Source organism: Pseudophryne corroboree, chromosome 9 (genome assembly GCF_028390025.1).
Source record: "Pseudophryne corroboree isolate aPseCor3 chromosome 9, aPseCor3.hap2, whole genome shotgun sequence".
Lineage (NCBI taxonomy): Eukaryota > Metazoa > Chordata > Amphibia > Anura > Myobatrachidae > Pseudophryne > Pseudophryne corroboree.
Window position 1 is genome coordinate 80,223,023 of NC_086452.1, and position 18,147 is coordinate 80,241,169.

The 18,147-nt window shown below is 47.0% G+C and overlaps 1 long non-coding RNA gene across 1 annotated transcript in view; it reads left to right on the forward strand.

Annotated features, from left to right (window-relative positions):
- The first annotated feature begins 10,760 nt into the window (after positions 1 to 10,760).
- LOC134956706 (uncharacterized) overlaps positions 10,761 to 18,147 on the forward strand; it is a 170,111-nt gene continuing 162,724 nt past the window's right edge. Inside the window, exons 1-2 of the long non-coding RNA XR_010186111.1 lie at positions 10,761 to 10,866; positions 13,175 to 13,290. This is a non-coding gene — a long non-coding RNA (uncharacterized LOC134956706). The remainder of the gene's footprint in view (positions 10,867 to 13,174; positions 13,291 to 18,147) is intronic.

An 18,147-nucleotide genomic window follows, 5' to 3' on the forward strand; every position in this document is an offset into this window, starting at 1 on the left:
TTAAACTAGATTTTATGTTGGAGGATGGCAAAAGCTCCAGTCATCTAATATACCACCAAAACTGAGGAGGGGACTACCAAACAACCACCTCCTACATGCCTATCCCGCATTGTGTAGGACTCACTACCCTTTCCTCTGACAAACATGGATGCTCCCGCAGGGGAGCGTACGATTGTCCACCCGCAGGTTAAGGACACACTCGCTGTCTTTACAAAAGAGGGTGCCCCACAATGACCACTTAGGCCTTAATGAATGCTGGCTGGTAGCGACTTTCCCGCCACAACAGAGGTTTACCAAACCACAACCGTCATCCTAAGAAAAAACAGAAAAAACAACCCTGTAAGCTGATGCAAAAACACAAAAAGGCAATCAAGAAAAAACCACTGACCCCTGCGGGTGAAAGATGAACACGCTCATCTCGCAAAAATGCTACTACGGAGAACCAGCAAAGGATGCCGCACTACCAATCCGCCCAAACAACAAACCTGCAGAATTACTGTCTTACGGGCCTTAACAAACAGCAGAGAAATACACCGCTCCTATACAATGAAAACGAGGCATTATTTCACCCCAGCCAATGATAGCATAAAGCCACTAAATATGCCTTGATAGTAAATATGAGGTCGATGCCGTTAACATGACCCAAGGCATTACCGCCTAGAGGAATGAAAGGATGCCTGACTACCAATATGCCTAAAGCTGCAACAAACAACGAACTTGTAGAATTCACTGTCTTACGGCCCTTAATCAGACTTGATAGTAAATATGAGTTAGAAGCCTTTAACACGAGCCAAGTCATTACCGTCTAGGGGCATGACAAAACAATCAGGCAACCCCACCTACGTACCTGGTAGAAAAGAAGCCTAAGCAAATCACCCCATCGCAGCCATGAACACATAAACCAACGGACCACCCTATGACCAAAAACTACAGTCGTCCTACTTGCCATTGGATGCTAAGCCGCCCAAAAATGATAAGTGGCCAACAAGCCACACGTGCTCCGGTGTGTCGATAGCAGCTGCAAAAGAAAAGATCCCTAACATCTTCAACTGAAGCAGACAATAAAAACACACTATAACAGTACTAGAAAAAACCTAAGTGAAGGAGAAAACTCAAAAAACCTCCCGTGGTCCTTTGATATGCCAATTGTAATTAGGCTCCCTCAAAGGAAAATTTAAAAATTCGATTCACACCCTCAATTCCTGAATGCTATCCGTTCAAAAACTGACAGGTAAACATCGTTTTTGAGTTCGAGCAACAGGCGCAACTAAACCTTATCTAAACGTACAGAAGACCTATACAACACAGATTTCCAGTGGCCCTGCACCTGAATCGCTGCCGCTGAAGAACCTGTCGCCGCAGCATGCGTAGCTGCCCCAATCCGCAAGGAATAAGTACCATAGTCCTCCCACTGCAAACCTACAGCAACCACACATCGCTGCAACACTGCAGAAAACCAAAACTTGGTAAGAGGACCCCTGATGGCATGCAAAAGAAAATGGCCACCCCCTAATGGCCGCATTTGAAACGCCCCCTTGCCAAGTGCAACAGGCAACAAGAAATATTTGCCCCTGCTCTAAGGGACGACCAATGAACCCGGACAGCCAGATCCGTTGTAGAACATGCAATGTTGCACATCAACTGGTCGTCCTGCCACAAAACATCACAGAAGAGCAGGCTGGGGCCTGAGGACAACCTGCTACTGGCCAGCAACCCACTGATCCTGAACGCCCCAAAGAAAGCAGAGCAAAAGCTATCCTGAACAGCGCAACCTCAGAACCAGACACCGCCGTTGGGCAGGACACCGCACAGGTCCATCAATAGCTTTAAATGGATGGGCCTACTCGAAACCGCTGGTGCAGGGTGCTCCTCCGCCCCCATTAAGGGCCGTGGATAACACGAAAGACTAGGTGGGGTCCGCCTGCCGTTTGCAGTGCTGTGCTGCTCCAGTGAGACAGCAGTCGGATCCCAGGGCAGTGTCTCTGACCCACCTATCTGCCCGCAGCTGTCTCCGATGCTGTGCAGTTGAGATCCAATACTTGGGATCTCTCCTATGCCGGCTGCTGTCTTAAACTCTCTTCTTTTCCATGCAGTGCTGAGACTAGTGTGCGGTGCACCGTGCAAGCTAAAGAAGTGAGCTGTTGGTGCTGTGTTTGTCAGCAGGCTATGATCCCAGTTGCTTGCCCAGAACCAATCGATAACAAGTTGCTGGCTGCACACCATTGAGAGGACACGCTGCCCCAGGCTTTTACTTGCTAACAGGTGCAGTCACCGATGTAACAGAAATCAAAGGCTCACTTTGCTAGCTATCCACTTGACAGTGGAAACTAAGAGCCTGGACAACCTCTTCTCACCGAGTATCACTGCCACAGCTTTCTGATGAGTTTAAAGACAGACTTTATTATCATCACTGTGCTCCCAGTTAGCAGTATCAACCTCTGCTTTGCCTCCCAGATGGGGGAATTTGGTGTAGCTTCTAAGGGGATGTTGCGTAGTGATGTAGTGTACCATGGCCCTCATTCCGAGTTGATCGGTCGCAAGGCGAATTTAGCAGAGTTACACACGCTAAGCCGCCGCCTACTGGGAGTGAATCTTAGCTTCTTAAAATTGCGACCGATGTATTCGCAATATTGCGATTACTAACTACTTAGCAGTTTCAGAGTAGCTCCAGACTTACTCTGCCTGTGCGATCATTTCAGTGCTTGTCGTTCCTGGTTGACGTCACAAACACACCCAGCGTTCGCCCAGGCACTCCCACCGTTTCCCCGGCCACTCCTGCGTTTTTTCCGGAAACGGTAGCGTTTTCAGCCACACGCCCCTGAAACGCCGTGTTTCCGCCCAGTAACACCCATTTCCTGTCAATCACATTACGATCGCCGGAGCGAAGAAAAAGCCGTGAGTAAAAATACTTTCTTCATAGTAAAGTTACTTGGCGCAGTCGCAATGCGAACATTGCGCATGCGTACTAAGCGGATTTTCACTGCGATGCGATGAAAAATACCGAGCGAACAACTCGGAATGAGGGCCCATATAGGGTATTTAGTGTAGTAATGTATTGCAGTATATGTATAGGGGCATGTAGTGCACTGATGTGGTGTAGCATATAAGGGGATGTAGTATAGCATATAGGGTATGTAGTGCTGTGTATAGGGGCATGTAGTGTATTTATTTCTTTATGTATTTATTACCAGTTATTTATATAGCGCACACATATTCCACAGCGCTTTACAGAGAATATTTGCCCATTCAGCTTGCAATCTATATTCCCTATCATATGTACACGCACACACATTCACACTAGTGTTAATATTGTTGGGAGCCAATTAACCTACCAGTATATTTTGGAATTGTGGGAGGAAACCGGAGTACCCGGAAGAAACCCACACATGTACGGGGAGAATATACAAATTCCACACAGTAAGGGCCATGGTGGGAATCGAACCCATGACCTCAGTGCTGTGAGGCAGTAATGCTAACCATTACACCATCCGTACTGATGTAGTGATGTTCAGCGTGTAGGGGATATAGTATAGTGATGTAGTGCAGTGGATAGGGGAATGTAGTGTAGTGATGAAGTGTTATGATATAGGGCCTAGGGGGTCATTGCGAGTTGATCGCTCGCTAGCAGTTTTTAGCAGCTGTGCAAACGCATTGTCGCCGCCCACTGGGGAGTGTATTTTCACTTTGCAGAAGTGCGAACGCTTGTGCAGCAGAGCGCCTGCAAAATCTTTTTGTGCAAAACAAGACCAGCCCTGTAGTTACTCTTCGTGTGCGTTGATTCTAATGGAATGACGGCTTTTGACGTCACACACCCGCCCATCGTTCGCCCAGTCACGCCTGCGTTTTCCCCGACACGGCTGCGGTTTTCTAAGCACTCCCTAAAAACGGTCGGTTGACACCCAGAAATGCCCACTTCATGTCAATCTTCCTGCGTTGTGCCGTGCGACTTAAAGCTTCGCTTGAACCTGTGAAAAACCACAAAGGACTTTGTACCCGTATGTCGCGCGTGCGCATTGCGGTGCATATGCATGCGCAGAAATGCCAATTTTTAGCCTGATTGCTGTGCTGTGATCAACAGCAGCTAGCGATCAACTCGGAATGACCCCCCTAATTCAGACCTGATCGTAGCAGTATATTTGTTAGCAAATGGGCAAAACCGTGTGCACTGCAGGTGGGGCAGATATAACATGTGCAGAGAGAGTTAGATTTGGGTGGGTTATGTTGTTTCTGTGCATGGTAAATACTGGCTGCTTTATTTTTACACTGCAATTTAGATTTCAGTTTGAACACCCCCCACCCAAATCTAACTCTCTCTGCACATGTTATATCTGCCCCCCCCTCCACCCTCCTGCAGTGCACATGATTTTGCCCATTTTCTAACAAATTTGCTGCTATGATCAGGTCTGAATTAGACCTGAATTAGACCATTCAGACCTGATTGCTCATTAGCTATTTTTTGCAGTGCTGCTATCAGATAGTCGCCGCCTACAGGGGAGTGTATTTTAGCTTTGCAAGTGTGCGATCACATGTGCATTGTGCAGCCGAGTAGTATAATAAGTTTTGTGCAGTTTCTGAGTAGCTCAGAACTTACTCAGCCACTGCGATCACTTCAGCCTGTTTAGGACCAGAATTCACGTCCAAATGCTTGGACACACCTGCGTTTTTCCTACCATTCCCAGAAAACGGTCATTTGACACCCACAAACGCCCTCTTCCTGTCAATCTCCTTGCGATCGGCTGTGCAAATGGATTCTCCGTAAAACCCATCGCCCAGCAATGATCCACTTCGTAGCCATCGCATTGCGGTGCATACGCATTTCTGACCTGATCGCAGCGCAGCGAAAATTCCTAGCATGCGATCAGGTCTGAATGACCCCTTAGGCCCATGGGGGTCATTCCGACCCTTTCGCATGCTGCGGTTCATCGCAGCAGTGCGAACAGGTCGGAACTGCGCATGCTCGGCAGCCGCATTGCGCAGGTACATTGTTGCCTGGAAAATGGCCGTCGCCGGGCAGCGATGCCGCGTACAGAGAAAGCGGTCGCAGTGGCAACCGCAAGAAGATTGGCAGGAGAAAGGCTTTCTGGGGCAACAACTCACCGTTTTCCGGGCGTGAAGATCCGAACGCAGGCGTGTCCAGGCGTTTGGAGGGCGTATGTCTGACGTCAATTCCGGGACCTTCATCGCTGGATCCATCGCCCAGGGTAAGCAACTGCAGGGCTAGACTTGTTTTACACAAAACCTTTTTAGCATAGCAGGGCTGCACAAGCGTTCGCAGCCCTGCTATGCTAAAATACACTCCCCCATAGGTGGCGTCTAGTTGATCGCACGAGCAGCAAAAGTTGCTATGTGCGATCAATTCGGAATAATCCCCATAGAGCAGTGATATAGGGGGTCATTCCGAGTTGATCGCTAGCTGCCGTTGTTCACAGCGCAGCGATCAGTGAAAAAAAACGGCTAATCTGCGCATGCATATGCAATGTGCACGCGCGACGTACGGGTACAAAGAGCATCGTGGTTTTGCACAGGTTCTAGCGAAGCTTTCAGTCGCACGGCACAACGCAGGAAGATTGACATGAAGTGGGCGTTTCTGGGTGTCAACCGACCGTTTTTAGGGAGTGCATAGAAAAACGCAGGCGTGTTGGGGAAAACGCAGGTGTGACTGGGCGAACGCTGGGCGGCTGCGTGACGTCAAAAGCCGCCCCACCATCGTTAGAATCAACACACACGAAGAGTAATTACAGGGCTGGTCTTGTTTTGCACAAAAAGATTTTGCAGGCGCTCTGCTGCACAAGCGTTCGCACTTCTGCAAAGCAAAAATACACTCCCCAGTGGGCGGGGGCAATGCGTTTGCACGGCTGCTAAAGACAACCCGGAATGGCCCCCATAGTGCAATGTATGGGGATACACTGGGGAACGTAGTGGAACACGCTGTTGGAGGGGCATGTGACGCTTGGGGCATTTGGAGCACATAGGGGAATATTGTCCAATAGTATCCCATTTTTTTAGAAAAAAATGTTTGATAATCTGATTATTTTAGTCTGACAGGGATTTGTTTTATTTTGTTTTTGGGGGTGGCGGGGCGCCAAATTACTGCCTTGCCCTGGGTGATGAAAATCCTAGTTTCAGCACTGGTCCAGGACACATGTCCCACTCGCCCACCTTCCCCCTGTTACGTCACTGCTGTCAACTGATATACTGTAGTCAATTGCCTATTTTGATGTAAAGCTGACTGTGTAGTTGACAGAAAGTAACTATTATATACTGGACATCACTTTTGCAGGTACACAGAGAAGTTAATCACTGGATTTATCAAGGCACCTGAACCTTCAACAGTCTAAAGCTATGTTCTTCTACACCCCCAGTGGTTATACTGTCTGTTCATTATTACTTTGTTACTATATTAATTATTTATTACTGTTGCACTATTTTTATTTTGTTGCGTATTTTATACTAATATACAAGAGTGTTTGTATTGATATGACGGTGATAAGAAATGCACTACCACAATTGCTGTCTTTGACCAAAGCAAATCGTTCTCAGATAATGTAAAAAATTATAGCGGCAGCATATGGGAAAGGCGTGGCTTAAAAGAAGTGCCTACTGCTTTCCCGTTCATAGCCATTAATTGATAAAGAAATGATCAAAATAGTTGCCCAGATAACAGCTTGTCTTTATTTTTCCCTTGTCTTATTCTATATTCTGAATATATACTGTGTAGTACTTAGTATATGCAAAATGAAAGACAATAGGCGGGCAAGTGATGAAGTGGAGCTCTATATTTAAACTTGAGAGGAACTCACCTATTATCTAGCATTCTCTTAAACATACGTCTAGAGATCTAATAGCTCTTATTTGGAGCTTATCTGTCAATGCAAAATCTCAGCTGGATGTTGCAGTCAGTCGGAGCGTGACAGAAGGCGGAATTAGAATTCAAACAAGCACTTTTATCTAGTCACCATAAAATCACCAACTTGTTTCATGGCTTAGCTACCACTTTGTCAGGGTGGGACACGACATGAAAAATTGCATTGAATAGTCTCAAAAAAGATGTTGAATTTTAGGATTGGTGGAACACCATTAAAAAATTTTAAACTTGCAATAACAATTTAAACAATCCATCATGACTTACAATGATCTAAAGTAAATTGGGGATATAGAAATAAAACAAAATTATGACCTAGTTCTATACTACGGTAAAAATAACAAAATGTTAATATTTGTTGCCGATAGCAACAATACAATATTGAAAATTATTATAAGGGGGTCATTCCGACCCGTTCGCACGCAGTGGTTCTTCGCTGCGGTGCGAATGGGTCGGAAATGTGCAAGCACGGCGGATGCATTGCACAGCGAGAAATGTGATCGCAGCGGCGATCGCAAGAAGACGGACAGACGGGAGACGTTCCGGGGTAGATACTCACCGTTTTCCAGGCGTGGTGAGTCCAATGCAGGCGTGTCGAGGCGTTTGGAGGGCGGATGTCTGACGTCAGGACCTGGACCTTCCTCGCTGTATCCGTCGCACTAGGTGAGTAACTGCCGCCCTGGTCTTGTTTTACTTGAAACCTTTTTAGCATAGCAGGGCTGCACAAGCGTTCGCATCCCTGCTTTGCTAAAATACACTCCCCCATAGGCGGCGTCTAGTTGATCGCACGAGCAGCAAAAAGTTGCTACGTGCGATCACCTCGGAATGACCGACTAAGTTAACAGTTACTAGGACCTATAAATGGGATCCGTTCAATTTGCTGGTTGTCGGGATCCCGGCGGTCAGGATACCAATTCCAGAATCTAGACAGCCGGCAATGCCACCAGCCAGGATCCTGGCAAACCATGACTCTACCCACTCGTGGATGTCCACAACGCCCATAGAGTGGGAATAGAACCTGTGGTGAGTGCAGCATGGTGAGCGCAGCAAGCCCGCAAGGGGACTCTGCCGGCATTCTGGCGGGTGGAATGCCGCTGTGGGTATATGGACAGCTGGAATCCCGCCCACCGGTAATTCATACTGTATCCTCCTTATAAATGACCTCAAACGTATCCAAACTGAAAGAATAAAAATAAAGTTAAAAGAGAATAAAGGGAATATAATACTATAAAGATATTAAAGAATGTAGTTAAGAAAGGTAATGCGGAATTAGTCATATTGTTCAGTCTGCTCCATTTTAATTTCAGCTATTTCAAATACCATTAGTATTCCTTGATTTTTTTCTGTTTTACATGTAAAACGTTCAACCTATATACTGTTTGCAATTATAATAATTTGGTGTTGACATTAGTTTGTTGAAACTATGACATTTGACAACCTGATGTGATATTCCTGCAATGTCTGCGAAAACATGTCTATAATAATTGTGCAGCTGGAAGGACGAAGGCTACAGATGGAACCAATGTGTTGCTGTTTGGTCACGCAGGCTCTTTTGGCATTTGGAGTCTCAATTTTCACTATAGGCCCTGGAGAAGGGGTTTAAACTGTACTGCAAGACCTCAGGTTCCATTCTCCAAGAAGGTCTCGCAAGGAGGCAGATAACTATCAGCAAGTGACGTAGCAAATAAGAAGACAAAAAAACATCCAGAAAGCAAGCTGAGATCAAGGGCCAGCAGCAGTGAGGCAGGTCGATAACAGGACAGGCGGATCACAGAAAGGATTACAAAGAGCATTTATGGTGAGAAGCCAGCGAAGTGCAGAGAATTGATTTAGAACTTTGCCCAGCAGTGAAAACTTGCACAGGAGAATTAAACTATTTGACTTATATAGGAAATTAGAAGTGTGGCAAGTTCTGTTGATAAGATCATTAATGACAATGTTCTTGATGTCTTTATGATCCTGGCACCATGATGGTGAGCTTCATAAAATGCGAAGTTACAGCCTTGCAATGCTATTGGCAGTATAATTGTAACCATGCTCTGAAACAGGGGGAGGCTTGGGACTGAAGAACGTGCACGCTCCTGAAAAAGGGTCATGGCAGTGGCTGACGAGGGCATGCCACAAGTCAGGGGAGTATGGCCACACGGCATACCCAAGTCTCTCTACATCCAGCAGAGTGCGGGGAGCTCAGCCAGGCTTTCAGGACCGGCTGAACTATCAGACCATCATCCATTCTGGCATTTGCCAGATGTGCCAGTCCAGCCCTGCTCTGTTTATATTTATACTGCCTACCAGTGGCATATTTTACCTACGGGCTGCAGGACTGCAGCCCACAGGTAAAATCCTCCACCCAGCTCAGTGGCAGTGAAGCCAGATGCAGTCCGTGACTGCACTGGCTTCACTGTGACTGGCAGTGACTTCCTATTGAACACCACAGGCAGTCCCATTTAGAGGTGATTCCTCCCTCTGGGACTGCCAGACCGGCTGCGATTAGCAGAGAGCTAGCTTCATGTAGCAAGCCACTCCCTGTCTGATGATCAGCCATCCCTGACTTCTATGGGCTGCAACTGATGAAGTCCATAGAAGCCGAGGGATTGCGCATGTGCAGTCCAGCCGCCGCTGGTGCGAATGTGCTGGTCTCGACACCTGCTTTCCCCATTGTGCAGGTGCCGGGAACCAACTGACGGGCTGACTGTCTCCTCCACCCTCTCTCCGGGCAGGCATGGCTAGCGACAGCCTCCCTACCACCGCCAGGTAGGAGCCTCCGCTGCTGCCAACGCAAATAAAACTCATTAATTAACATTTTACCGAAGTCAACATTGCAGTGTTGGAATTATCATGCCAAAAACAGCATTGAAGACAATGTTTTTGTTGGCATGAAATTATGACTGACTTCTAAATAACCTTATCCTGAATGGAAACAAGAGGAACACATGAGAAAGCAATGATGAAACAAGAACTCAGAAATGAGTGATGAGCAGGACAACTACTTGCAAACAAATAATCTACAATTTAAATCCTAAAAGAGACCAATAACATAAATAGTTGAAAAAGACACTTAGAATGTGGAAAAAGTGGTGAGAACACAGGCAGTATTTCTGCTAACATATAAAGCACATGTACACTCTAACGGGCAACTTCCACAATCTGTGGCACAAGGTAAAGATGACATAAGTGTTTTGTGATAGATGTGAAATGATAAAATTATTATGACTATGGTTGCAGGTTATATATGTGAAATTACATGTGAAGATAGGGGTCTAAGGGGTAGATTGGATGTTTTGTAAGACATCAAAAATCTATTTGGAAAAAAAAAAGATTCTTCAGAATCTGCGGTGCCACAAAAACAGTGAGCTTGGATAACGTAATACAATGAAGGATTCAATTCCAGGCAGAGCCAGCCCGACCTATTTTCTGATTACGCAGCAGAATGCGCTGCAAAGCAGACAACTGTCCTTTGCAAGGCTAGAACGTAGTGCCCACACATACATGCCAGGCCAGAGGAGGAAGGATATTGGTGCTCCTTCCAACCTCAGCCAGCATCACCTTGCCTCTGACCCTGGCCCTCTTTGGTTAGTTAGGTGGAGGAGTGCCTGATGTGGCTATTTATCCCATGCAGAGGCGTAACTAAGGGGGGTCGAGCAGGGCACGTGCCCTGGGCGCTGTGGGAGGCCCAGCAGAAGGGGGCGCCGCCGGCCAGGGCATTGTACCTGCTCGCCCGCCCCCGCCTCCATTAACGTGCTGCTGCTCCCGCCAGGAGCCTGCTGTGTGAGAACGAGGAGCAGCAGCAGCAGCTCAGCAGCAGCAGCAGAGAGTAACATGTGACAGTGGGGTCAGAGGAGCATGTGCTGAGCCCAGATTGGTGGAGCCCAGCACATGCTCATCTGACCCGAGCAGGGGGCGGGGCTACATCGGGATCTTCTGCAGCTCTGCTGCTCTTCTCCTGGGGCCTGGCTGGCAGTGGAAGAGGAGGGAGGAGCTGCTGGAGGCTGCAATTCATCAAGGTGAGGGCACCTCAGTGTGTGTGTGTGTGTGTCCCTGAGTGTCTCCATGCCCCCCTCCCATCAGCAGTGTGTGTGTGTCTCCATGCCTCCCTGCTCCCCTACCCCCCATCAGCAATGTGTGTGTGTCTCCATGCCCCCTACCCCCCATCAGCAGTGTGTGTGTGTCTCCATGCCCCCTACTCCCCATCAGCAGTGTGTATGTGTCTCCATGCCCCCCTACCCCCCCATCCACAGTGTGTATGTGTCTCCATGCCCCCCTACCCCCCATCAGCAGTGTGTGTGTGTCTCCAAGCCAGCGGTGCAAGTATGCGGGTACGGGTGGGTACGGTGTACCCTTAAGAATTTCGCCGTGGGTACGCCGTACCCACACCGATGGGCCGCCGCTTGCTACCGCTGATGTGAGGGGAGGAGAGCGCAGCCTGCGCCTCTCCTGCCCCTCAGTGTCTTCGTTCAAATCAGCGCCGCCCGTGAGCCAATCAGAGCTCGCGGAGCTTTGATTGGCTCACGGATCGGCGCTGAATATTGAACTCACCCGCCGGAGACTGAGGGGAAGGAGAGCCGCAGGTTGCGCTCTCCTCCCCTCACACAAGTCAGCAGCAGCGGTGAGCAGGGGAAGGGGAGGGGGGGGGATTCTGCTGCTGCTTCACGAATACCTGGCACTGTGGGGGGCAATGTATACCTGGCACTGTGGGGGGCAATGTATACCTGGCACTGTGGGGCGCAATGTATACCTGGCACTGTGGGGGGCACTGTATATCTGGCACTGTAGGGGGCAATGTATATCTGGCACTGTGGCGGGCAATGTATATCTGGCACTGTGGGGGGCAATGTATACCTGGCACTGTGGGGGGCAATGTATATCTGGCACTGTTGTGGGCAATGTATAGCTGGCACTGTGGGGGGCAATGTATACCTGGCACTGTGGGGGGCAATGTATACCTGGCACTGTGGGGGGCAATGTATATCTGGCACTGTGGCGGGCAATGTATATCTGGCACTGTGGGGGGCAATGTATACCTGGCACTGTGGGGGGCAATGTATATCTGGCACTGTGGGGGGCAATGTATATCTGGCACTGTTGTGGGCAATGTATATCTGGCACTGTTGTGGGCAATGTATATCTGGCACTGTGGGGGGCAATGTATATCTGGCACTGTGGGGCATTCGTGTATCTGGCACTGGGGCATTCGTGTATCTGGCACTGTGGGGCAACGTGTATCTGGCACTGTGGGGCAACGTGTATCTGGCACTGTGGGGGTCATATGTGTTTCTGCCCCTCCCCCATATGAGTATCACGCCCACATTTTCATTGGCCACACCCATTTTTTGGCGCGCGCGCACAGTACCTGTAAGACATTTTTTCTACTTGCACCACTGCTTCATGCCCCCCTCCCCATCAGCAGTGTGTGTCTCCATGCCCCCCCATGAGCAGTGTGTGTATGTGTCTGTCTCCATGCCCCCATCCCATCAGAAGTGTGTGTCTCCATGTCCCCCTCCCCCCATCAGCAGTGTGTGTCTCCATGCCCCCCCAACAGCAGTGTGTGTCTCCATGCCCCCTCCCCCCCAGCAGTGTGTCTCCATGCCCCCTCCCCGCCAGCAGTGTGAGTATCTCCATTCAACATCACAGGGGGGTTCGTCTACTGCATTGCAATGTTAATCGCATATGTTAGCATCGCTGCGGTAGGCGGCGATTGGTGGCAATGTATGTTAATACATCCCGCCCTCTCTGTCAGAATGCAAGCACAGGGCGCTCAGGTGCGGTGCAGTCTCCCTGAAAGCAGCAGCATGGGCTCCCAGCGCATGGAACACACACAGAGACACAGAGTGCAATAGCATGTGCTGAATGATGATGCAGGGGGAGGTGATGGTGTGCTGAATGACAACGCAGGGGGAGGTGATGGTGTGCTGAATGACGACACAGCGGGAGGTGATGGTGTGCTGAATGACAACGCAGGGGAGGTGATGGTGTGCTGAATGATGATGCAGGGGGAGGTGATGGTGTGCTGAGTGACGACACAGGGGGAGGTGATGGTGAGCTGAGTGACGACGCAGGGGGAGCTGATGGTGTGCTGAGTGCCGACGCAGGGGGAGGTGATTGTGTGCTGAGTGGTGACGCAGGGGGAGGTGATGGTGTGGCTGAGAGATGATGCAGGGGGTGGTGATGGTGTGACTGAGAGATGACACGAGAGGGAGATGATGGTGTGGCTGAGAGACGCAGGGGACAGGATGTAACACAGGGGACAGTATGTGAGTCTTGTTGAACCACTGTTGCATGATACTGACCTTGTTAATATTCCTACACAAACAGGCATCTTCCGGACGATCGGATCTCCTACATGAATAGTGAATACCGACTTAAGACGCCATCTGCCTCAGAGGATACAGTTCTTCAGAGGTTCCATATTGTGAGAAACCATCATACAGGTAAGGTGCATGTTTAATTGAAAGAATGTTCCCAGTGTGACGTGAAACAGGTCGCGTGTCATGTTTTCACGCCCCATTTTCGGTTACCACGCCCCTTCTGGTATGTGACCACGCCCATTTTTCCCCGCGCGCACACAATTTGTCGATTTGTTTCTAAGGCTTTTCTTTCCTTCTTTTTTAGGTGGTGGTGGTGTGGGGTGTGTGTGTGTGTGTGTGTGTGTGGGGAAGGGGGGGGCGCCATTCCTAACCTTGCCCTGGGCTCCAAAGACCCTAGTTACGCCTCTGATCCCATGTAATAGGGCCAGCCTGCCCCTAATCTCAGGGCCTGATTCTGAGTCACATCTGGTGAGTTTTAGCAAACTACACTAGGGGCATAGAGAATGTACACATCTTTGCATATCTCCGAGTGATTCTGAGTCGGCTGCATCTTGGATTTTTCTCTCTGTTGGTGAAACGGGCATTACTTGGGGTCAGCTGGGCAGCGAACTCTCTCATGTTGTCTCAGAGTTGTGGGTATGTAGTGAGCTTGTAGCCAGAGTTACACCATGCATATGCCCAGCCATCTATGGCATCTGGCATGGGGTAGGTATAAGCACCATTGATAGTGATGACAGCTGCTCTAATGGATGAAGGTCTGAGAGCGGTGACGTCGCAGAGATCTGTGCAGCTCATAATACATACACATCATCTGGCTTCCAAAAGCAGACAGTGTACGGATGTTTAGCACGGCTACATATGACTCAGAATCAGGCCATCAGTGATTATTTAGCACTTGTTTTTATCTGTAGTTGGGATGTATTACATAGAGCAACACATAAAAGATTATGGCCTATTGACTTTTTGGAATAGCTCTCTTTTTTGTTTAAATCCTTGGCTCGTGCGAGTTTACTCTCACTCTGGTAGAAGGAATCAATTAAAGAGAAAGTAAAACCAGTATTTGACATTAAAATATATCAAAGGCTGTGTATTACAGAGATGATTAATATACATGGAATAACTCATTATACTTAACTAAATATTAACCAATTAAGGATTCAGACATGATTCAGTCCAAGATGCAATATACATACACAGAGCCGGCCCTAACCAATATGATGCCCTAGGCAAGATTTTGACTGGTGCCTCCTAGCACCACAGCTGGTTCCACCTCTGACATTCCACCTCTTTCCCAGCACCATCACCCCTCACCCATAGCAGTCCTTATTTTGGTGTTTGTACCCCCTATATTTTAAAAAGGAACAGTTCGCACATTTGGCGCACAGCCCAAAAAGGGGTGTGTTTTTGCTGGCAAGGGACATGGCCAGACAATAGTAACCCCAATTCCAATTACGCCACACAGTACTGCAACTTTATTCACAATTGATCATGCGATAGTGTCCATAATTCATATTTCATCCCACAGTAGTATCACTTTACCTTATAAACGTTACTCCTCACAGTTGAGCCCCTGTTTCATATTACATCACACCGAATTGCTCCTTATTCACATTACACCACACCCTATTGCTCTTTATTCACAGTAGTGCCCTTTCTATAAGCAATGCCACATAGTAGAGCACCTTATACACATAATTCCACACAGTAATGCCCCTTACACATATGAGACCCATTATTAATGTCCTTATAAACATAATGTGCCTTACACATTATGACAACCTTTATTAATACCCTTTTACACATAATGTCCAGTGCCCCCTACACATTTGCTGCACATTATTAGTGCCCCTATACACATAATGACACACATACAGTAGTACCCTGTTACACATATGCCGCATATTATTAATGCCCTTATACACATAATGACACACATAGTGCCCATTTACACATATGTTGCACATTATTAATGCATTTTTACATGACACACATAATGCTTCTTACACATATTCCGAACACTACTGCACAACCAACCCACTCACATGCACACAGCACTCACACTGCCACTAACACTAACACTGTGACCTCTGCCTCTGCTGGGATACATGTGTGTGCTCATAAATCTTGCCTCAATGCTAACGTCGGGCACCTTTTTATTTTTAAATGAAAATGCATCTTATTTGCATTGCTATGTGGCTAGGATGCACAAGACGCTTCTGCCGATTAAAATGATATGCAGCATGCCTATATACTGTGTAAGACTGTGGCTGTATCTGCATATGAAATGCTACACACAAAATATAGGCATGCCGCATATCATTTTAATCAGCAGAAGCTGCTGATGCCCCTAGGCATATCAAATGCCCTAGGCAATTGCCTAGTTTGCCTATGCCTAAGGCCGGCTCTGAATATACATGCGTCCCAATAGTTAACGTTGGTGGAACTGCATGGAGGTCTGTGCTATTCTAATAGGTGTTCCTAGGCGGTGACGAGGGTGGGGATGGCAACAGTGGGCATGTCTGTGAGCATGTCGAAAAACGCAGTTCCACTGACACCAGCGGACAAATTCCATTGAACATTCTGAGCAACCATAGGGTTAGAGACGCAGTCAGGGCCGGCGACAGGGGGAGTCAAAGGGTACACCTATACCGGGCCCCAAGGATCAGAGGGGCCCCAAATATATGCCACTTAGTGTCCGGCAGGGATGTGAGCAGGGAATCATCATGGAGTTATTGGGGAGAGACAGACCGTGGTGTGTGTGGGGGAGGAAGGAGAGATATACATATTTATATATCTGTATACTGTAGATAAATAAAAAAATATATATTTATTTAATAACAGTTTATTATAAAGCGCAGCAAATTCCGTTGCTCTGAGGGGTCCCCAGAGATATCACTGTACCGGGCCCCAAGATGTCTGTTGCCGGCCCTGGCCTGAGTCGGTGGGCATCTCAGTAGACAGCCCATCGGCTGCAGCATCAGCATAAATTTGATACCGCTATAGTGTCCACCTCTGAGGCATGCCCTAAGTAAAGGAGCTGGTTCTCTAATGGAGCAGGAACACAGTGACTGACAGCCGTTGCTTTACCAAAATACATAGGGGGATATTCAATTATCCGCAAATTCGCGGCAATTTTGCGCCCGGAAATTTTTCGCGGCAATCGGCCGAAAATTGCAGCGAAAACGCTCCGTTTTTCGACCTATTCAATTCCGACCGGGTTTCACGTGAAAATTCTTGCAGTGAAAAGTGCAGGTGAAAATGGGGAAATCAGCCTGTACCCCAAAAAATGCTAAACTAACATAGGAAAACAGAAGAGAAGTGTGTTAGAGATCACATTAGAGCGTTTTTGGGGACTTAAATTGTGTGAAATGGCTGTTATATGCATTTTTTTTTAAATGCAAAAAAATTATAGAAAGCAATTTTTTTTTGAGCAAAATAAATGCTCTCATTAAATTTGGGGTACATGAAAATGGGTATAAGTATATATTTGGGTCATTTTAGGGTACTTTAAAAAAAAGTGGAAACAGACCGATTACTCCCATCTGCAAGCCTAAAAAACACCTGTCCCACTCATAAAGCACCCCAATATACCTGTCCCATACCTTGAACCCCAATTTCCATGACTTTTTACTTTTTCACCCGAAAAATGACATGTCATTATTGGCCAATTAAAAATAATTAAAAACTTCAACGTGCCTAATTAGTCATTAAGGGGGGTGTCCCGGGAGTTCTGTACCATATCCAAACATTTTTACCTTAAAATAGTGACTTTCCCCAACTTTTCACCTGCTTCAGAGAAGGTGAAGTGAAATTAGTGAAAAAATGATCACCGATAAGTTTTCACGGAAAATTGAATAGGCTGTAATTGCGTTTCACGTGAAAAGTCCGTTTTTTCACCCGAAAACCGGACTTTTCACGTGAAAAGTTCGTTATCACTGCTAATTGAATATACCCCATAGTGTAATATTGTCAAACAAGGTAAACCAATGAGGTCACAGCAATTCACTGCTTTTCCACCTGTATCAGGTTCCACCACAACACGTTCTATAGGTCCGGGAAAAATTGTGTTTGCTAGTATAGTAGGGAGGTAATACGTTACTTTTTAACAGTGCTACAATAAAACATCCAATTAATGCTGAACTATTTTACAATATAAATATGAAAATTTCAAAGTATGATTTAGTGTTAATTTACATTTTCTTGGTGATTTCTCTGTACACGTTGTTTAATTGTGTTCTCCTTGTTTTTCCAAAACCACGGTCTAGTGTGAAATTAATGCGAATATGCCGGAACTGAATGTTGGGTGTATCAGTCTTCCATTTTTCAAATGGCAGCTTCTAAAATAAGAAGAATTAAAAAGTCTGTGTTTACTGGCTTAAAAGGTTTTCCAAGTTATGGTACCCTCCATACTTAATGAAATTATCACATCAAAGTATTATGTTTCTGTAGTGTGACAATTATTCTTTAAACCAATATGCTTTAAAGCTTTTGTCACAAAAGGTATGAATACAAATATTCCACAAATTAAGATTTGTCAGCTTAATCTCATTTCCAAGCGAATAAAGTTTTGTCTTGCGACAAGAGTTATTACAGATGGATTATTGGACAAGTTATATTGCCCGCTTAGAAGCCCATTGAGAAGGTGGCATCATTTGGTGTGAACCTGGGGCTTATTCAGGGTCATAATTTGGGTTTATTCAGGGTCAAAAACAGGATGGCTGAAAGACATGCTTGGAAATAAATGTGGCCCTTCGGTTGTATTCAGATTTGGTTGGATCTATGTGGCAGCTCCTCGCCTATACATCTGCTCGTGAAAGTAGCTGCCATAATGTCATCACTGTGTATTTGCACCTACAGGATCCTTAGTATATGAATTACACCTGAAATCAGTATCTGCATAGCCCGCAATTCTGCGTACATGCCCACGGCACACTTATCCTATATCCAGATGCCCTGTTGCCGTCCAATAAAACCCATTAA